Source organism: Leptonotus elevatus, chromosome 3 (assembly GCF_054856555.1).
Source record: "Leptonotus elevatus isolate MCC_2025b chromosome 3, RoL_Lele_1.0, whole genome shotgun sequence".
NCBI lineage: Eukaryota > Metazoa > Chordata > Actinopteri > Syngnathiformes > Syngnathidae > Leptonotus > Leptonotus elevatus.
In genome coordinates, this window is record NC_141241.1 from 20,868,270 (window position 1) to 20,886,662 (window position 18,393).

The window sequence follows — 18,393 nt, forward strand, 5'->3', positions numbered from 1 at the left end:
TTTGGCTTGACTGGTTTGGGTAACAAGGGCGCCATCACAGACTCGATTCCCCCCTCCGCCCCCCACCATCACCAGAAACTCTGCAGGATCTCCCCAGTCTCAGTCCAGATCGGAATATCTTCAGGTCGTGGTCCCACTGCTAGTGCTGGTGCCGGTCCACAGACGGGCTCATCACGGGTGGCGTGCATTGCACATCAGCGCAACTCTTTTTTCTTTTTTTTCCTTCAATGTTTGGCATTTTTCGCAGCCGAGCATTCTGACTTGTGATCGAGAGGGAGACTCGGACTGCAGCAGCCTTCCCAAAAAAGCTCCTCTCACATGGAGATTTGTGCCTCGCTCGCACTGCTAATCTTCCAAAACGGGGACCAGGGCCCTGCTGATTTTTCATTCAACGGTCGCAGTTTGTATTCACTCGATAAAATGCGTAAGTATTTGATTGCATTCAATCTGATTCAGCCCACGTCCGGTGTGATCTGCACGGATTGTGTCATATATCTCTCGTTGACCGGTTGCAATGCGGAAAACGAAGCACTTAAATCTAATACTTGAATACATGTATGGTAATATACTTTTTTTTTTTTTTTTTAAATACCTTGCTGGGTCCATTTACATCCATGCTTTTATGATACCTGCCGCATCCCTTGTGTGTGCGTGTGCGTGTGCGTGTGAATGTACCCCATTCAGATGTATAGATTATGTTCGATGTAGATACATGTAGATATGATCGGTGTGGAAGGGAGCTATGCAACAAATTGCTGGTTTGAGCGCTTGCTGGAGGCAGTACGGATGTGTGAGACTCCCTGTTGCCAGCAGGACATCGCTGCTAGAAGAGACGTACGTCATATGGTAATTCAAATTCTGTTCAGGTATTCTCAGCATACACGTTTGCAGCACAAAAAGAGCGCAGGGATTGGGCCAGACGCGAAGGGGCTCTGGAACTGGAGTGTGACATATTGTAAAAGCTTAAACTCAAGCTTTATTTTCACTGAATCTACACGAGCAAACCTCCTGTGTGTACAGTATGTCTATGCCCCCCCTATGTACATCCTGCCCTCTCTCTATGTGGTGGTGCAACTCAAGCAGAAATCAAGCTCCCATCTCCTACTGTGACACAAGGTGGATGAACTATCAAGTTAGTTTGTTCAATAAGTCTAAATAGAATCAAATCATTAGCGTTGCGGGTGCTAAAATGTTAATATTGAAAATGTTTGTAAATTGGTGAGATTGAGCTGCATTGGGAATAAGCATCACACAATCAACCTGCACGGCATTGCCCTCAAATGTACACTTTGGTCTAAAAGACAGCAAACAACATGCATTCCATACACAATACATAATCTGGTTTCATTCCTACAGCGGCAACGTAACCCGTATTAGTACGAACATCAGAACGCGGGTGCCTACAGTACTAATACAAGACTAAAATCATTAAAATATGAAGTATTTAGATGAACAACACTTTGACAACATAAGTACAAAACAATCAAATGAAAAAATATTATAAATAATAAATAATTATGGAGGCAACTGAGTGTATCTTGTGCAGCGTGATGACGTATTCCCATGCTGCTGCTATCTGTGTTACATTCAATGTACAGTAATCAAATATCTTTGGGGGCCTTATGCAGCCAATCACATTAACATTCACCCAATGAGGCTATCATGGAGGGAAATTAAGATCATTGACACGCCGATCACACAGCATCAGGGGAAACAGAAGCTTTTGTATCTTGTATCATCTGTGCCAAATAACCATTTCCATTGCTCGTGCAGATGTTCTCTACCCATCATATTTTTCGAGTATTCGATGTTGGTCCAGCTACATGACCTCAGTCACACTTGACATTTTACCATTTTAAACACCGAAAACATGTCAAATTGAATCAATTTTTTATTCACAAATTTGAGCCGGCTCATTAGTCTTCAGAAATGAAGCTTAAAGAATGTTAAACATTTTTGAAAATTAAAAATAAATTAATCAGTCGGTACAGTCAACCACAAAAATAAATAGTTTTATTCAGTAATGCCAGGAAATATACTTTGACATGTTAATATTGAAATAACAGTGCACTTTACTTCTAAAAATAATCATAATTTAGTATTTTAAAAATAGTGTAAAAATGGTGTCCGGTATCTGTCATATCAAATAAATACATACACCTGTCTTCATTATTTAAGTATACTGTACACGAGAGAGGCAAAAGCTTATAAATACTTCACCGTACATTGATTACTATAATGACTATCACAGTTTTTTTTTTTTTTTTTTAACAGTAATTCATTGGTGGGGTGGGAAATAGACCAAAGGTTTAGAGCCATAAGTTGTGTCATATATATTACCTAATGTTGTGGCTGTTGAGTGGGAGTAAGTCATGTTGAGCCATCTGAGGTAGGAAACCTACATCCTGCTGGGAGGAAAAAACGTTCAATACTATCATGATGAACATGTTTCCCATGTGTATTAAATGGCTCTGGGACCCGCTGTATAATGTGGAATTGGGTTTTGGCATTTACCTATACTGTACCTGCAAAGCATGCCGGACCCAGTCAGTACATCAGCTTTCACCATGGGAAACAAAATATAGCTTTTTATGCATGACACACATGAAGTCAACCACTGGCTCACCTCGGTGAACAGTGACTCATTTAGTATCTGAGGCTTTTCTTCAATTTTTGTTCTTGCGCAACCTGTTGTGTGGAAAGGCAAAAAGCTTTTGTCTAATTGCAGCTTGATGGGACACAGTTTTTCTTTTGCTCTCAAAATTTCTGGTGACAAGCTGCCATCTTAAACGTAGACATTTATGGTGAACTCAACAACAGAGTAAAGCGCTATTTATATATTCCCAAGCGATTGTGTCTGTCTACCATTGTTCTGTCATCGCCACCCACCTAAGCCACCTTGTTCAATCATCCAACATTAGAGGTTGAACATCGCAAATTGTAGCAGAAGCAGCAGTAGCACATGTCTCACAACAGCCAGCTTTTTATTAAAGTCATAGATTCCTTGTTCGAACCGCAGGAAATAAAATAATGAGAGCTGGCCGCACCCAACCTTTTTTTTCCACAACACTAAGCATAGTGGGATGCTAATCACTGAGCAATTTCAAGGACCACTGATACGGCCAAAAAAAAAGAAGAAGAAGTGTTTCCCCTTAGCTTCTCAAATAACCTGCAAGGTGAATTATGATCCTTAATTATTGGTACCTTGCAGTGATGCGGTGTACACGAAGCATAGCTGATTGACAATGTAGCACTGTTGATTTGTGGCACAAACACTCGTAGATTTTAATCATGAGACAGCAGAGAAAAAAACATTGCTTGTTGTGTGACTGTGGCTTTTTATATGAGATAAGAAAATGGATTCTGTATGGTATTGCATACATTTGATTGCATTCTTTTTTAAATTATCTTTATACAATATATATGACCATTACGTACAGTGGATGTAAAAGTCTACACACCCCTGTTTAAAGGCCAAGTTTTTGTGTCATTTAAGCATTAAAAAGCCTTTTCCGCCTTAATGTATAACCTGCACAACGCTTGCCACCTCAACTAGGACCCCAATTCCAGCTGAAATAAAACAGCCCCAAAGCATGTGCTGCCAGCACCATGCTTCATTGTTGGTATAGTAGTGTAGGCAGTTTGGTGTCTGCACCAAACTTTTATTTTTGGAACTGCAGTCCAGCATTTCAACCTTGGTTTCATCAGACCAAAACACATTTACCACAAATTTGTTTTTGTAGAATGTAGAATAGATTGGATGCATTTCTTTGCACCCAACCCTATAGCCCGAAGGAAATGGGAAGTTGTTGTCACATGTACACAGCCGGTGCTTGCCACAATTGTGCGCAGCTCCTTCAATGTTATTGTTGGCCTCTTGGCAGCTTCCCAGATCAGTTTTCTTCTTGTCTTATGATCAATATTGGAGGGATGTCCAGTTTTTCGTAATGTCCACTTGATGATTGTCTTCATTGTGTTTCATAGTATGCAGAATTTAATGTCTTGGAAAACTCTTTTGTATTGTTATTTGGACTTAGACCGTTGAACATTGAGATCCCTCTGATGCTGTGAAACTCTCTGTGGATCATGAATTGTGCTGTAAGATGTGACTCCAAAAATGTCAGAAAAGACATTCTAACATTTTAAATGGGTGTAAATTAGGCGTATGCCGGCTCCCATTTTACATGAGTTTGAATGTGATCGGTGCGTTCTGTGGAGATTCCAATTGTTCTGATTTGCCCTTATTCTATTATGGGCAGTTGCTCTGCTGGAAGTTGTAAATGTGGAGAGGACGGAATGACGTTTAGTAGATTGATTTGGAGTTTGTAAGTGAGTCTGTAAGTACATTGGCTTGTGATTGGCTGACATTAGATTTCGATCTACCAATCCACCAATCATGGCAATGTTTGTTGACCAAATCACGTCTTCCCCAAAGTACAAAAGTAGCTTTGTAGCACTACGGCCGGCCGGCTGGCTGGCTAACATGGTGGCTAAACAGCAGCTGCTTCTCTAAAAGTCACTAAGTAATCACTAATCTTCTATTGAGGGGAATAAGCGACACTTGTTCTGACAAGTACCGTTAATACAAAAGGAGGAAGAGTAGCATTTAACAGGAGACGAAATGCTGAGGCAAAGCCATGACAAACCGGAGCTAAGCTATCCTAAAGCTCCACTAATTAAGTTTTTAACCTTCAATTCATATTTTCATAATTCTACTGATGAAACATTGACTTACAGCTAGATTAAACAAACCTTTGTCATGGCCTGAGGGGGTCTGTATCATTTTTACTTGCACTAAACAACTTTGAGGAAGATGGAAGGAAAACTGCCACACATAAAAAAAAAACTACAGACGCTGCCTTTCCGACTGGACTAGTAGGTAGCTTTCTATGTTCAAATCAAAATGATTATGCTAATGTTAGCTATCGAAAATGTGTGTGGTAGCAATAAATAAGCTTCATAATTGGCTGTTCCACACTTGACCCGACCAGCCACGCAACATTCAAAAGTGTTGGAATAAACTAGGTTGTGTGCTTTCTTATTTACGAGTGCTTGTCAATGCATCGCGGGATGGGAGGTAGGGTGAGTGCAGCAGTTTGTGCGTTTACAATAAAGGTAATCACCAACCAACATCTGCTTTTAGCATAATTGATAAACGTTACAGTACTGTATAAAGAAAAAATAGAAAATATATTAACGACTTCATCGCTATACATCTTTCACACAGCCACTGCAAACAGAAATGCATTTCAATCCAACTCCAGGCTACCAGGAGATGAAAATTTCTCGACACTATGCGTTGGTCCTCATGGGAAATGTGGTCTTCATTCAAGGCAAAACTGAATAGTTATTTGTGTTACTTTAAGACAGATCACAAGAGTCACGGTTTGGATCAGATCACGGATTAGAGCCACGGATCATATCGTTTTTCGGATCAGCAAAAAATAAAAATAAATAGTTGTTTGTTTTCATTTATTTTGTAAAATGCTTTTTCCCATTAAAGCTGCAATATGGAACTTTTTCCCCCAAAATGCCTTCTAATTAGTAGATTAACACCTTAGCTTTTCACAATGAGTACTCCTTCAAGCCCCTGGCCAATAGTTTTCAGACTCGAATCGGGTTAAAATTTCCCACGCTCTGTCTGCAGATGTGACGTAATGTGCGTGGTGTGTATGTGAAGAACGGTATGTGCAGTTTCATTTTTCGGCAGCAGGTGGCAGTAGCAATACGAAATGGGATATTCTACGTTCAGTAGCTTTAAATACATTTTAAAAAATCAATTCAAAATGTCTAATATAGCCGTTTAAGATTTAGTGTCTTCATTTATTTTGTAAAACGCTTTCCCCCCATTAAACTAAATTAAAAACTAATCTATTTAAAATGCCTTATATAGCCATTTAGGATTTAGAAACACAACTTTAAGTGCAATATGAGGCAGAATAATTTTATATATGTTCTATGTGCAAGACAACTAAAATAACAAAGTACTAAGGGCTTGAAGTTGTGTCCCTACAATCTAAATGGCTATGATTGACATTTTGAGTTGAATGTTTGTTTTTTATGGGCAAAAGTGTTTTTATAAAATAAATGAAGACAACATTTTTTTTTTAAATAATGAAAATACCTCAAATTGTAATTTAAGGCACATTTCCTTCCTTTAAACATGGAGAGTCAATTACAAACTAGCTTTGGTCCAGAATATTGAAAAATAATTCAAGTAAACCAGTTACCAGCTGTCAAACTAATTTATAACTACCAGCCAGGCACCCGCAGGTAATGCTAACAGCTAGCTGCATGCTAGCCAATAGCCACTTACGTCGGAGACTTCTGCCGTATCATGCAATGACGGCGTAATTAATTTGCGGTTTCTTAGCGTCCTAAATTAGCGATTAAATATGAGTTCGGGATAGCATTGTGTTGATGTTGGTCTCAACTTGAATGCCAATCAAAACTACGAACGTCTAAAAGGGAAGTCAAGCCAGTTATCATGCCATGACGTGGGCCACTTTCAAAGTTAACATCTACTAAGGCTATTTGCATTGCCATCAATGTAAACAAACTTTATTTTGAAGTTAGCCTGAGCGTAAGCGATGTGTTGAATGTTTCAGCTTCTTTGACATGTCTGAATGGTGTCCACCGTGAATGCACACTTTGTTGTTTTTTCTCCCCCACCAATCAATCCGCGGCTCGTAGGCGATCCGAACCGTGGGGCCTAATCCGAACCGACCAACGCTTATCCGTTGCACCACTAGTACACACAGTATAGATCAGTATAGATAGTACAAAAACGATGTGCCTGAAACCAGATTTGGCCTGGGAAAAGATTGTTGACGAAGTGGTTGAGTGGAAAGACTTCCGACAAGAAATGGACCAAAGTGTTAATTATTCCACAGGTCCTAGCCCAACTCTACCTTTTGCACTTCAGGGCCATCATACTGTGCTGTGTTCAGGCTGGTGGAGAGCATGATTCAAGGCTGACGTGGAGGAGGCTGGGAACAAAAAGACAGGATAAATGTTAAGCAATCAATTGGGAATGTACAAAGTGTCTGGATCTACCGTACAAACCCGACATGTAGTGTTGACGATCTGGTGACGAGTGAGAACCAGAGCTGCTTAAGAGCAGACAGCTGTGATTAGCTTGATCAGATCCAGCTGCTGTTGTCTCCAACACACCAAATACACGCACACATGGGGGCGGGGCTCAGGTTGCTGAGACAGCAGACCTGACAGAACAGCTTTTAGCATCCATTGAAGAGCATTCCTTTTTGCAACTGTGGCGTTGCTATAGCTGGAGACCATTCCACTGCTGCTTCACCAATTTGGAGGGTGCGCATGCTCATCCTGAGGTCCACCGTCATCTCCTTAGTACCAGTCCACCAGATGTTCTACCTCCTCTCTGTATTCTGACTGATAGTTGTTCGTGATACGTCCCTCTACCGCTGTGACGTTCACAAAATTCAGTATATGACAGCTCAGGAATTTCGCAGAGGAGACAAGTCAGTAAAGTGAACAGAAGGGGGCTCAGTACACAGCCTTGGGGGAAGCCAGTGATGAGGGTGTTGGAGGATGAAATTATGTTGTAGATCCTGACAGTCTGTGGTCTGTTGGTCAGGAAGTTCAGGACTCAGTTCCCCAGTGACAGACTCAGCCCAATGAGATGGTATCATCAGTGGAGCGGTTCTTCCTAAAGGTGTACTGGTAAGATGGTCCACAGTGACGTTGATGGAGTTTTTTTCCTTTTTTGAATCTATGCCATGATCAGTTTCAATTGAGTTGTACAGGTTGTAGGTCACATGAATAAGTTTAAAAAATATTTATCCAGCTGTCTTCCTTTTTTTTTTTTTTTTTACATCATAAAAACCTGGCATTTGAACAGCACGGGTTTGTTAATTAAAGCTTACAACTAGTACCCAGGCCCCACAAATATATTACTTTATTGATTTGGCAGCATTATGTTATAATGATGCCTTTGTGTATGCTTTTATTTTGTTAAGTAAAGTACTGTCAGAAGAGCCAGAAAATAGCCGAGGATATCATGTGAGCTATTTTCTGGAGTTGAAGAATAAAATGTGCCTTACAGCTAAAGAAGCGCAATGTGTTCACCCCAAGGTGCGTGACAGGCCTACACTCGGTGCCTGTCCAACCTCACTGCCTGACCCCTTTGAAAGCTGTAGCGCACTTGCTTGATGCTAAGCGCTAACCAGCAGCTCGGGCTTAGCCTATCTAGTGTGCTACACTCTCGGAAGAAGGGAAGAGCTTGACAGTCCAAATATCTCCTACACTCGAGCTTTTTCCTCATGTGCAGCGCGGTTCTCGACGGTTAATCATTGGTGGAAGCATCTACTGCTTCAGGAGTGTAATTCTAAAACTATGGGGTGAAAGTTCGGGGTAGGGTGGCCACTTCCATTAGGTCAAAAAGGAGGGCATATTTATAAAAAAAAAAAAAAAGTATTCCCTCGCTATAACGCAGTTCACTTTTCACGGCCTCGCTGTTTCGCAGATTTTTTGGTGGCGCAATTTTGCATGCATTTTTTTTTTTACAGTCATTACAGTAATGTGCCTATTTTATAAAATGTATGAAGGTTTGAACATTGAGAATGTTTAAACAAGAGAGAAATGTGATAAAATGTAACTGCCTCGATGAGAAAAGTTATAAACTGTGTGGTGAGGGGTTTTAGAGCCGTAAAACATTTATAATAAATGTAAAACAAAGCTATAACTACTTTGCGAATTTCAGGCCATATTTACACGTAGCAACCGGGAGATATTTTTCTGCAGAATTTTTTCAATACAAACGAAGGTTTCTAAAAACTCCGGCCAAAGTGAAAATTTGCGTATTTCTCCGGCTCCGTGGTCGCGTGTGTCCGTCAATAAACGAAGTTTTACGTCGTCCTCTACACACGTCACTCAATCACATACAAAGACGGCATGGATTCGCTTCCCCATCTGGGAGACCATGTTTGTATGTGGTGAGTGGGAAAAAAAGTTGTTAAAAAAAGATAAGTAAAGCTTTTTAAGATTTTGTATTTATCCTCTTTGTTTTCTTCTATGCTCCTTTTATGATGTACTCTTTGACTCTTTACAAGTATTTTTTAAAATTAAATTAAAATTATTTGTTTGTTGATTTAAAAAAAGTTTTGAAGGTTTATATTCATAAACGTATGTTTGTGTGAACGCCGCAGGTGTAAGCTCTGAAATGTTTTTGGAATTATGTTTCTATCTGCTTCAGGAGCTGAGATATCAATTATTTTTAGTATTGTTGAATTTCCAGGAAAACTTTTTGGGGGGTGACCATAGGTTTTTAGAGGCATGTTTTGCCATGCGCTTTGGGCCTTAATGGGTTAAACCACTAAGCAGTGACATGCTTCTGTAAAAGTGCAGCGTGCCACAAAATATAACTTATTTAGAAAAACAAATAATGATGACGCATCTGCTGCTCGCCTCTTTCTTTAAGCTTCTCCCCCCCGCGTGACGTTCTGACTGCTTGGCCCTGACTGCTCACATCGATAATCACACCAGCAAAGCGTGCAGAAACCGTAAAAACCAGTCTCGACTGCTTCTAGACAGGAAATTGTGCTCTTTCGTCCATTCAATATTAAAAGATGTCCGGTGTTTTGGCATTTTTGCTAGCGCTGCCTTTTTGCTGCTGTCAAAGAAGGCGGCGAGGAAAGGATGTATAGTCAGAAAGCCACACGTGGAGATTTGTTTACATTTATTGAACCAATGATATACGAGTTTTTTAACTGAAGCCACTCTTGGCCAATACAGACAAGTTGTGACAAACGGGGGTGTGGCTGATGTTGGGTCACAGAAAATCATCCACGGCTCATTTTCTTTAAAAGGCGGACAAACCAGCGTCTGTCTAAGGGTTGCGCAGGACGGCGCACACGTCACTGAAAAGTAGGACTGTCTGGCCTAAATCTGGACGTCTGGCCACCCTAGTTGGGGGGCGTGTGTCAGTTGCATGTGAAAAAAAAAAGATTTGCATTTCAGGGACTTTGCATTAATGCGTTGAAAAACAAAACAAAACATCTGTTCCATTTGTTGATGGAGTAATTGGGCTGAAGTACACATACCTCCAAGAAGACTAAATTTCAACCTGTCAACAACCAAAATTCATTTTCTAATAGCCCTGCTGCATCTCACAATTGATGGAGGGTGTCAGCATTTTTGAGGGTTTTGCATTCTAACATGGCAAACAGTTTTGTTTCATCAGTTGTTATTCTCATATTGGCCTTCTGCATTGTTTTTTTGTTTTTCTGTGATATTAAGATTGGTGATGGGAGTGGTGATAATTTATGACTGCGGCACTGTCTGGATAAAGTGGAAACTCCCCCTGTCCCTGCAGGCATGTGTCTGAGTGACATAGATAAGTGAGTCGGATGTGGTTTGAGATTAGCTTGACTTGAAGCCAGCTCTTCTTTAATCGACAATTGAACCGAATTTCCACCTGTGGCTCCAAAAAACCTGTTTGTGTCAAGTCGGTAGACACTCCAATTTGAATGATTTTGACTGCTGGTACAATATAATTGTAAATCCAATATATTTCAGCCTAGAGAGATTTAGGATCCAACGTTGCGTATTAAGTTTTGAATTTGTGCACCAGAAAGGGGATTATTCAGCGGATCCTGCTCTGTGTCATTCGCAAGTGTGCATTTCCAAACGAACTAATGTTGATGTGGTGATGAGTGATGACTAGGAAAGGCGGTTCCGTTGACTGTCCGTGTACAAACCAGTGTCTTATAGAGAGTGACAATGTTAATGTCATGATGACACATTCGCTGCTTTGACTCAAGCCCTCTCTGTTTTTTCTTTCTTTCTCACCATTAGTAAGGCCCTGTAATTGGACAGCGACACCTAGGCTATTAGGTAGACCGCCTCTTGTGCCTATTCAGCACTTTATGCTAATGCTTTATATAGAGTCCTTGACAATTTCCACACAATTTTACATTTTCTCTATATAGCTCAAGTCATCTGATAACAAGCATGTTTTTGAAATTCTTGTAGTATTCTTGGAAACGAGACCTGGTTTCTTATGACTATTTTAAGGTGGCATACACAGCTCTTGGATGTGGTTTCAAAAGACAAGTTGTAGCTGAAGAGCCTCAAAGCATAGAAAGCACTCAAGCAACTTATTTAAATATGAAGGTGATGGTGAAGGTGTTCTTTTCAATTCTTCAAGAATCCTTGATATCCTTTTACTAAGTTATCAAGATTATTTGGATTGGAAATGGGTAGGATGCCCTTTTTCACACTACTTTTGTGGGTCAGTATGTATTCAATACGTAAATAAACTTTGCTCTGATTGGGTCCTAGGTTTGTTACCTTCTTTCACAAGCACGACAAATAAATTTCTGGGTTTTAAACCACAAAACCACATACATTGGTCAGTCTCCTCTGGCAGCTGCAAGGTCATGTGGCATTAACATGGAGGTGTACTAGTACTTTAAAGGGACAGTTAACTATAAGTATATAATGAGGAAATCTTACCTTTGACACAATCGCGATGTATTTTTAAAAATAAAATATTAGGTATTGTGCTGGCTACTTTTCCAATGCGGAAGTAAAACACCCGGTTCAGTAAAACCCCGCCTCTCCTCATGTGGTTGCCGCGGCCCTCTGCTGCAAGATCGGCCAGCCGTTGTAGTACAACCGTGTCTTCTTTGCATGTGGAAATAGGATGGATGTTCAATTCTCCAATAAATATTTTCAACAAAACGCTCCTTGCAGCAAGAAATCAAAGTGGAGGAGGAGGGGAGAAGCGAGAGGGAATTTTTTTTTTTACCATGAGTAGGTCTCGAACCACCAGGTATGCACTGCCGCACAACCGCGCAATGCAGTGCACTGCTTTGAATTCATCTGGACAGAATGTTTATTGATATTGCTATTTTTGTCAATAGACAAAAAAGGCGGTGCGGGGGTGGGGCCGCACGCAATGACGTCAAACCTTGCCAACAGCTCGTTTTCTCCGGTTGGGAGGGGCTGGTGCTTGGAGAGCAGAATAACCTAGAATTTCTCATACAGGGGAAAATGGAGGAAAACACAACTTTTGGTCATGTTTTTGGTGAGGAATTTGCATTTTAACATGGCTAAGACAATAGTGGCAGTGGCAGCGAAGAAAAACATACAGTGCTACGAATCACAGTGGAATTAGGAAGGAGATTATCGTGCCGTTGTAACTACCGTAACTACTTCCGTAAATACTGGCAAGAGGACCCCCCTTAGCTGATTAATAATGTGCCTGACGTTAAAGAACGCACGCAAGGACCCCTACGTAGTCAATATGCCGAATGTAAAATACACAAACTCAGCAATGAACTAGAGCAAGCATAGTATTTATCATCCACTGATGCCATCACACCACAACAAAAAAGGTAAATGTATTTTTTATTGTTTAAATACTGTACAGGGTGTGAATGTAAAGAACATAAATAGAAATTAAAAAATAAATGTTCCGTTTTTGGAGCTTGGGAACGGATTAATTGCATTTACATTATTTCCTATGGGAAAAAATGTTTAGGAGGTTGAACAATTCGGATTTTGAACACTTTGCAGGAACGAATTATGTTCAAACTCCGAGGTACCACTGTGTATATATATATATATATATATATATATATATATATATATATATATATATATATATATATATATATATATAAACTAGAGTATAGCGTACATTGAGAAGCAGCTGGGAAATAGCTTCATTTGCGAGGTGTCACGAAGTGGAATTTTTTTTCCTCTAGGGGGACTGGGCTGTCGCCCCACTGACAGCTCGGCCCCCTGGAGGAAAATGTTTGCGCTTCGGGGCTACCACCTCAGCAAGCATTCTGCGGGGGACTGAGAAGCACGAACGAAGCTGTTCCCCTTTTGATTCTTAATATATTTTACACATTAACTATAATATTAGATATAATACTACTGTATATAGAAAGCGCATAGATCATGTCACATTTAAAAACAGATTATTTTTTATGGATTATGATAGGAGGTCACTTTTAACAATAGTTTGAAACACATTCATGTTAGCATGCTAGCGTTCTTATTTCCTGCACTGCGAGGAGGGGAAGAGAAGGAGTGATAAAAAAAAAGAGTTTTAAAAATGTACACAACCAAACCAACAAACATGCGATAATGATAACATACCAGAACTCTTTGACCAAGGCTGCACTTCAAATTTAACAATCAAGACCAACCTACAGCAGTCAGCCTATTTATTTTCATTTGATGTGTCAAGTTTGAACCCAGTTGAGGTGAAAGCGAGTTATTGGAAGGGCTTTTCCTCAAAGCCCCAGCAAATCTCATTGTCTGCTTATCAGCCTCAAATTTACTCTGCCTGACTGAGATATTCCCTCAGAGAATTTGGGATAATAGCTGAAGTGATGACTGTCATGATGAGACTTTCTCCCCCCTCAATGTTCAATGACACTCCTACCGCTTTTATTATTTGGCTTCGTCTCTCGTAGCTTCCCCGTTTGTCTTCCAGTTCTCACATAACTACATAATTTATCTCTAGAAAGTTAATTTAAACCAGAGGTCATTAATGGCAGTGTGCTATTTGTATTTAGTGCCATACAACATGGCACTATGAAGCTAGTAACTAACTGCCATTATGAAAATTAGGTTAACTGAAATATAAATGCTTTGTACAGAACGTAGCAGCTAGAATGCAGTCTATAGTCTGTTTTGGCAGAAATAGCACTTCAGTAACTGGCCCCCAGTCAAACATTGCTGAACCAAAAAGGGAATCTTCTACGGCTGACAAGATTGCCTCAACAGCGTGTGGATCTGCATCGCCTCTCCTACGTTTCCCGTCTTTTATGACAACAGCTTTCTTCCAACGACTGTTTTCTGTGACTGAACAAGGCTGTTAGAACATATTGTTCCCTTGTTGCCATGTACTAATACATTATTGGTGAACTTCGTTGTTGTTTGCCACGAGAGGATTTTGTCACTCAAATTCGGGGGAAACCAGAAATAAGTCCTCCTGTGATCCAATTCATTTTGTCATCAATAATAGAGACAAGTGGCTCTTTTTTTGTTGTTTTTCTTTTTGCGGTGAGATGTATGACATTGTAGGCAGATAGTGTCTGTAAGGAGTGTCCTTTTATACTCGCTGGGGTTTCTGCACCTTTTTTTCATACATACCCAAATAGGGGTGCAACGGTTTCAGATTTTGGTGTATGATTATGTCCACTCAACCTGGTCCAGGCCCGGCCGCCTTGGAACCCTACCCACAGCCGTCGGGTACGCAACTCTCCCCGGGCGGCGTTCAAAGCCGTTCAAAGCCCTGTGTTGTTGTGCGCCCGCTAAATGGGCCGTGTGGAAACAGAAGAGCTATGAACTATGCCGTTTTGCGCCGCATGTGAGCGGAAACAACCAGTGTTGTTGAACGGCTGCGGTTATTTAATCCTGACGTTTAAAAATCACGGTTAATTGTAAAACCGGTTAATTGCTGCACCCCTATACCCAAACCTGCCTCTATTAATGTACAATTTTGTCCTTCTTTCATACTTCAGAATGGAGTTTAAATTTCAATAACGGGATAATTTCAATAAAATATTATTTCCCCTTAAATCATCAGAATTTCAAAATGTAAGTCAACAGCATGTGCTTTGAAATACGGATTAGTGTTCGGATTAATAACTGCTGACACTTTCCAAACATGGCAGTATCAGTATTTTAAAGAAGACCGTGGCGTTAAAGCGGTTTGCACTGCAGTAAATAAAGAAATAAGCACTAATCTTCCATTTAAAAACTGTTTACGTGAGCTGGTGTTTAGTGTCAGTAAGAGTAAATCAGGTCCAGGTACATGTTAGCTATGATAAGTGTGACTGGCTGGTGACCAGTGCAGATGTTGCCCTAAGTCAGATCGGATAAGTTTCAGCTTACCCACAGTCCTAATTAGGACATGTGCTATAAAAAAAAAAAAAAAGGATGCAAATACATACATTTTCTTCTGCTTACATGGGGTTAGGTCATCAAGGCAGGAATATGAGCAGAGAAGTTCAGCCTTTCTTCTCACAGTAATCTTCGTCCAGCTCTTCTGGGGAGATCCCGAGATATTCCCAGGTCAGCTGTGAGATAAAGTGTCGCCAGCGTGACCTGGGTGCGTTATTATGAATCCCACATGAGTTCAAGGCAGGATATGCCCCGCTGCATTATAACTGGCTGCTGCATCGCGGGAAGAGCAGGCAACTTAGATAGCATTTAAATAAAATGAAAAAAACATTTGTTGTTGATTTTTACAAACATACCAGCACAGTTATTGCAGTACAATAAGATTCTTCATACTGTCCAATTGCACAACGTAGTCATTACCCTATCACCATAACCATTAATAAATTATGGCTTCGGTATTTGTTATTTCAATGTATTGCATCAACCATTTAATGGTAGACTGAATCAAAGTACCGGTATATGAGATTTAAACACGCCATCATCAAAAATGTGCCCATATGGATTAATTAGCCTTCTCAGAGTCACTACAGTAAAGAAAGCAAGCCAATTAAATCAGATTAATCAGATCTCAAATGTAGAAAATTTAAATTCAACACTATTTTGCAAACAAACAAGCAAACAACATAGGATAGTTTATGCATGGCCAGTGGTTTAGGTTAATATATTGTGCAATGTACTTTGTCTCCTCTTGTGTGCTATAATTGTACCCACTATTGCTGCGGAAAGGATGCCAATTTTGTCATTGTGAGACTAATAATGGTTGTCTTATAAGTATTCATTGTACATCTATTACATCTATTATTATCTTAGGGGTCGTATGCGGGGACATACTAATTTGACGTCACTGTGTATTATTTCCTCTCAACCCACGTAATAATATATATGTTTGCTGTTTTGCTCTTCAAAGTTGGTTACTCTCCGCTTTAACGTGGTTCCAGCCAGACCTATGTGACGAGTGTACTCATTTCTGTGTTTTTTGCGACTACATGTAAGGATAGCGTAGCAATTAGCATGGCTTCTCTATCTTTCTGCTATGTATTACTCCCCGTCCTCCCTTTGTAATAACAAATGATATTTGTCATGAAAGTAGCTTATGTTACTGCTATGGTGGTAATGCAAAATCCCCAACACGAAGAGCGGAAAGCACGGAGGTTGGGCAGGTTGTCCAATGTGGTGAAGCGCTCGATACTTGTAGACAACGCAGCTGAAAAACTGGTGTATCCTGATTTTCGTGCCATTGTAACAAGACCCCATGTGCTTGTTTGGGAATTTGATTCATTTCTCCTCGTGCGCCCGCTGCACCTGACAATTTGGTGGTTGAAAGTACACTACATTTTAGACCTGCTGTGGAACTATTGGCGCAGGGAGTGTAATGTGATTTTGGTCAATTTGATCATGGTGTAAGCAGACAGCAAACACTGCACAACACCGTGGCATTAGTGCATTTCATTTTTTCACTTACTTTCCGATTGGATTCCATAGATATGGGCTTGACAAAAGAAGGCGTGTACAGAGCTTGAACTTGCTTCAGTAAACGATATGAATAGGTAGATATGACACACTCTTTTTGAGCTGCATGCAAAGGGTGATGCTAAATCTTTGTCCACGCTTTTTATGGTGTAGTCGCCCCTGCCAACATGGCCGCCACATGGGCAGTGGGTCTGCTGTAGTCTGTTTACCTATGACAACAGCGTCACAACCTAGAGACACGTGAGCCGGTCTCTGTCTGTTAATTGTAGCCAATTGGGGACATTTTGAGTGGTCTGTTGATTCCAGGTCCGTCAAATTGAGGTTCCATTTACATTACATCTGATTTTTTACGCCCTTCAAATGCTAGTGGTAAATCCTCCAGTCTTAATTATTTCTAGCACTGCTTACATTTGTTACACTCAGTAAACATTGTGCATTTCACTCTAATGGATCCGTGGATGCACCACTTAAGTTGAATTTTGAAAGCCCATCTAAATAACACCTGCTGTTTGGACTTTAATTATCCAAGCAGGGAATACGGATGCAAACTGTGGGGGAGTCCCTAATCTTTGTCATTTACACCTTAGTTACGTCATTTACACCTTGGTAATGAAATGATCATCATCATTGGCTTATTCAGAACAGAAGCTCTGACTAACATGCATGTATAGCACTTTGTTGTTCAGTCTTTTAGGCTTATTTTCCAGTAGGAATTTTCTGCTGTTTTGAGTATGTATGAATCTGAATCACTGCCTAAAATGCATACTGAAGTGTAGACACGTTCAATATTGTGTCTGATAATGAAGTCATGATTCATATTGTTTTTATTTAAAGCAATATATAATCCTCTAAGCTGGGCCCTAACGTTAAAGGGGAAGTCAACCACCCAAAAAAAATCCTATAATATCTTCTAATATTTTGGTTAATATTGTGTTAGTGGAATATGAGTTAGGCAGCAAAATCCATCATTTTTTTAAATCAATATCACTAGGCAGCCATTTTGCCACTTGCTGTTGAGTGAAAATTACATCACAGTTGTTCAAGTCTCAGGAGAAAAAACAATCACAGCTCAGCTTCAGAAAACAGGTGAGCTGTGATTGGCCGTTGCCTAAGCCCTGAGCAACTGTGATGTCATCTTCGGTTGACAGCAAGTGGGAAAAGTGGCCGCCCCCAGAGATGGATAAAAACGGCTGGATTTTGCTGCATTACTCAAATTCCACCAATGTAATATTAGTTAGAATATCATGTTTACATTCGTGAGGTCATGTATAACATACACTCTAAAAATAATTGGGTAAAAAATAACCCAACTATGGGTTAAAAATGGATAGATTTGTGTCAATTTGACCCAAATTTGAGTCAAGAAATTGGTCTTTCAGTGTAAAAAAAAACTCATAAATATCGATCCTTTACTTGGGTCAAAAAATTTGGTCATTTTGTATAGAACAACCCAGAAAGTTGGGACAAAATGACCCATAAAGTGGATCGGTCCATTTTTGATCCATAATTGGGTTACTTTTTACCCAACTATTTTTAGGGTGTATTTTTGGCAAGAAATGTATACCATTGACTTCCCCTTCATTTAGAATAAATAATATTAATAGAATAATTAAATATTAAAATAATTAATTAGGGTCTCTCTCACTTTTATGTATAGTACTTCCTTTGTGCTTTGTTAGTGTAAAAAATATATGCTAATTAGTTGACCTCTTTAGCTTCTGACCATGTTTTTGTCAGGTAACAAAGGCAAGTTTATCAGTCTTTATGGATAATTCCTACACTTAGCTTGAAAATAAATTACAAGTCTGTAGCCAGTGTTTGTGATCAACAAAAAAAAAAAAAGGATTTCAACTGAACATGAAAATTTCCACTGACTGAGAAGAATTAATGAACTTGAGCTAGACAAGGCAGCAATATCAGCAAAATTGTCCACCAATGGGCCATGATAAAATATACATCACA

The 18,393-nt window shown here is 39.9% G+C and overlaps 1 protein-coding gene across 1 annotated transcript in view; it reads left to right on the forward strand.

Moving 5' to 3' along the window:
- The window catches only part of lrrc4cb (leucine rich repeat containing 4C, genome duplicate b), a 58,443-nt gene that overhangs the window by 490 nt on the left and 39,560 nt on the right, over positions 1-18,393 (forward strand). The window contains exon 1 of the mRNA XM_086072200.1: positions 1-424. This exon is cut by the window's left edge and continues 490 nt beyond it. The gene's annotated coding sequence lies outside the window, so the exon portion shown is untranslated. The remainder of the gene's footprint in view (positions 425-18,393) is intronic.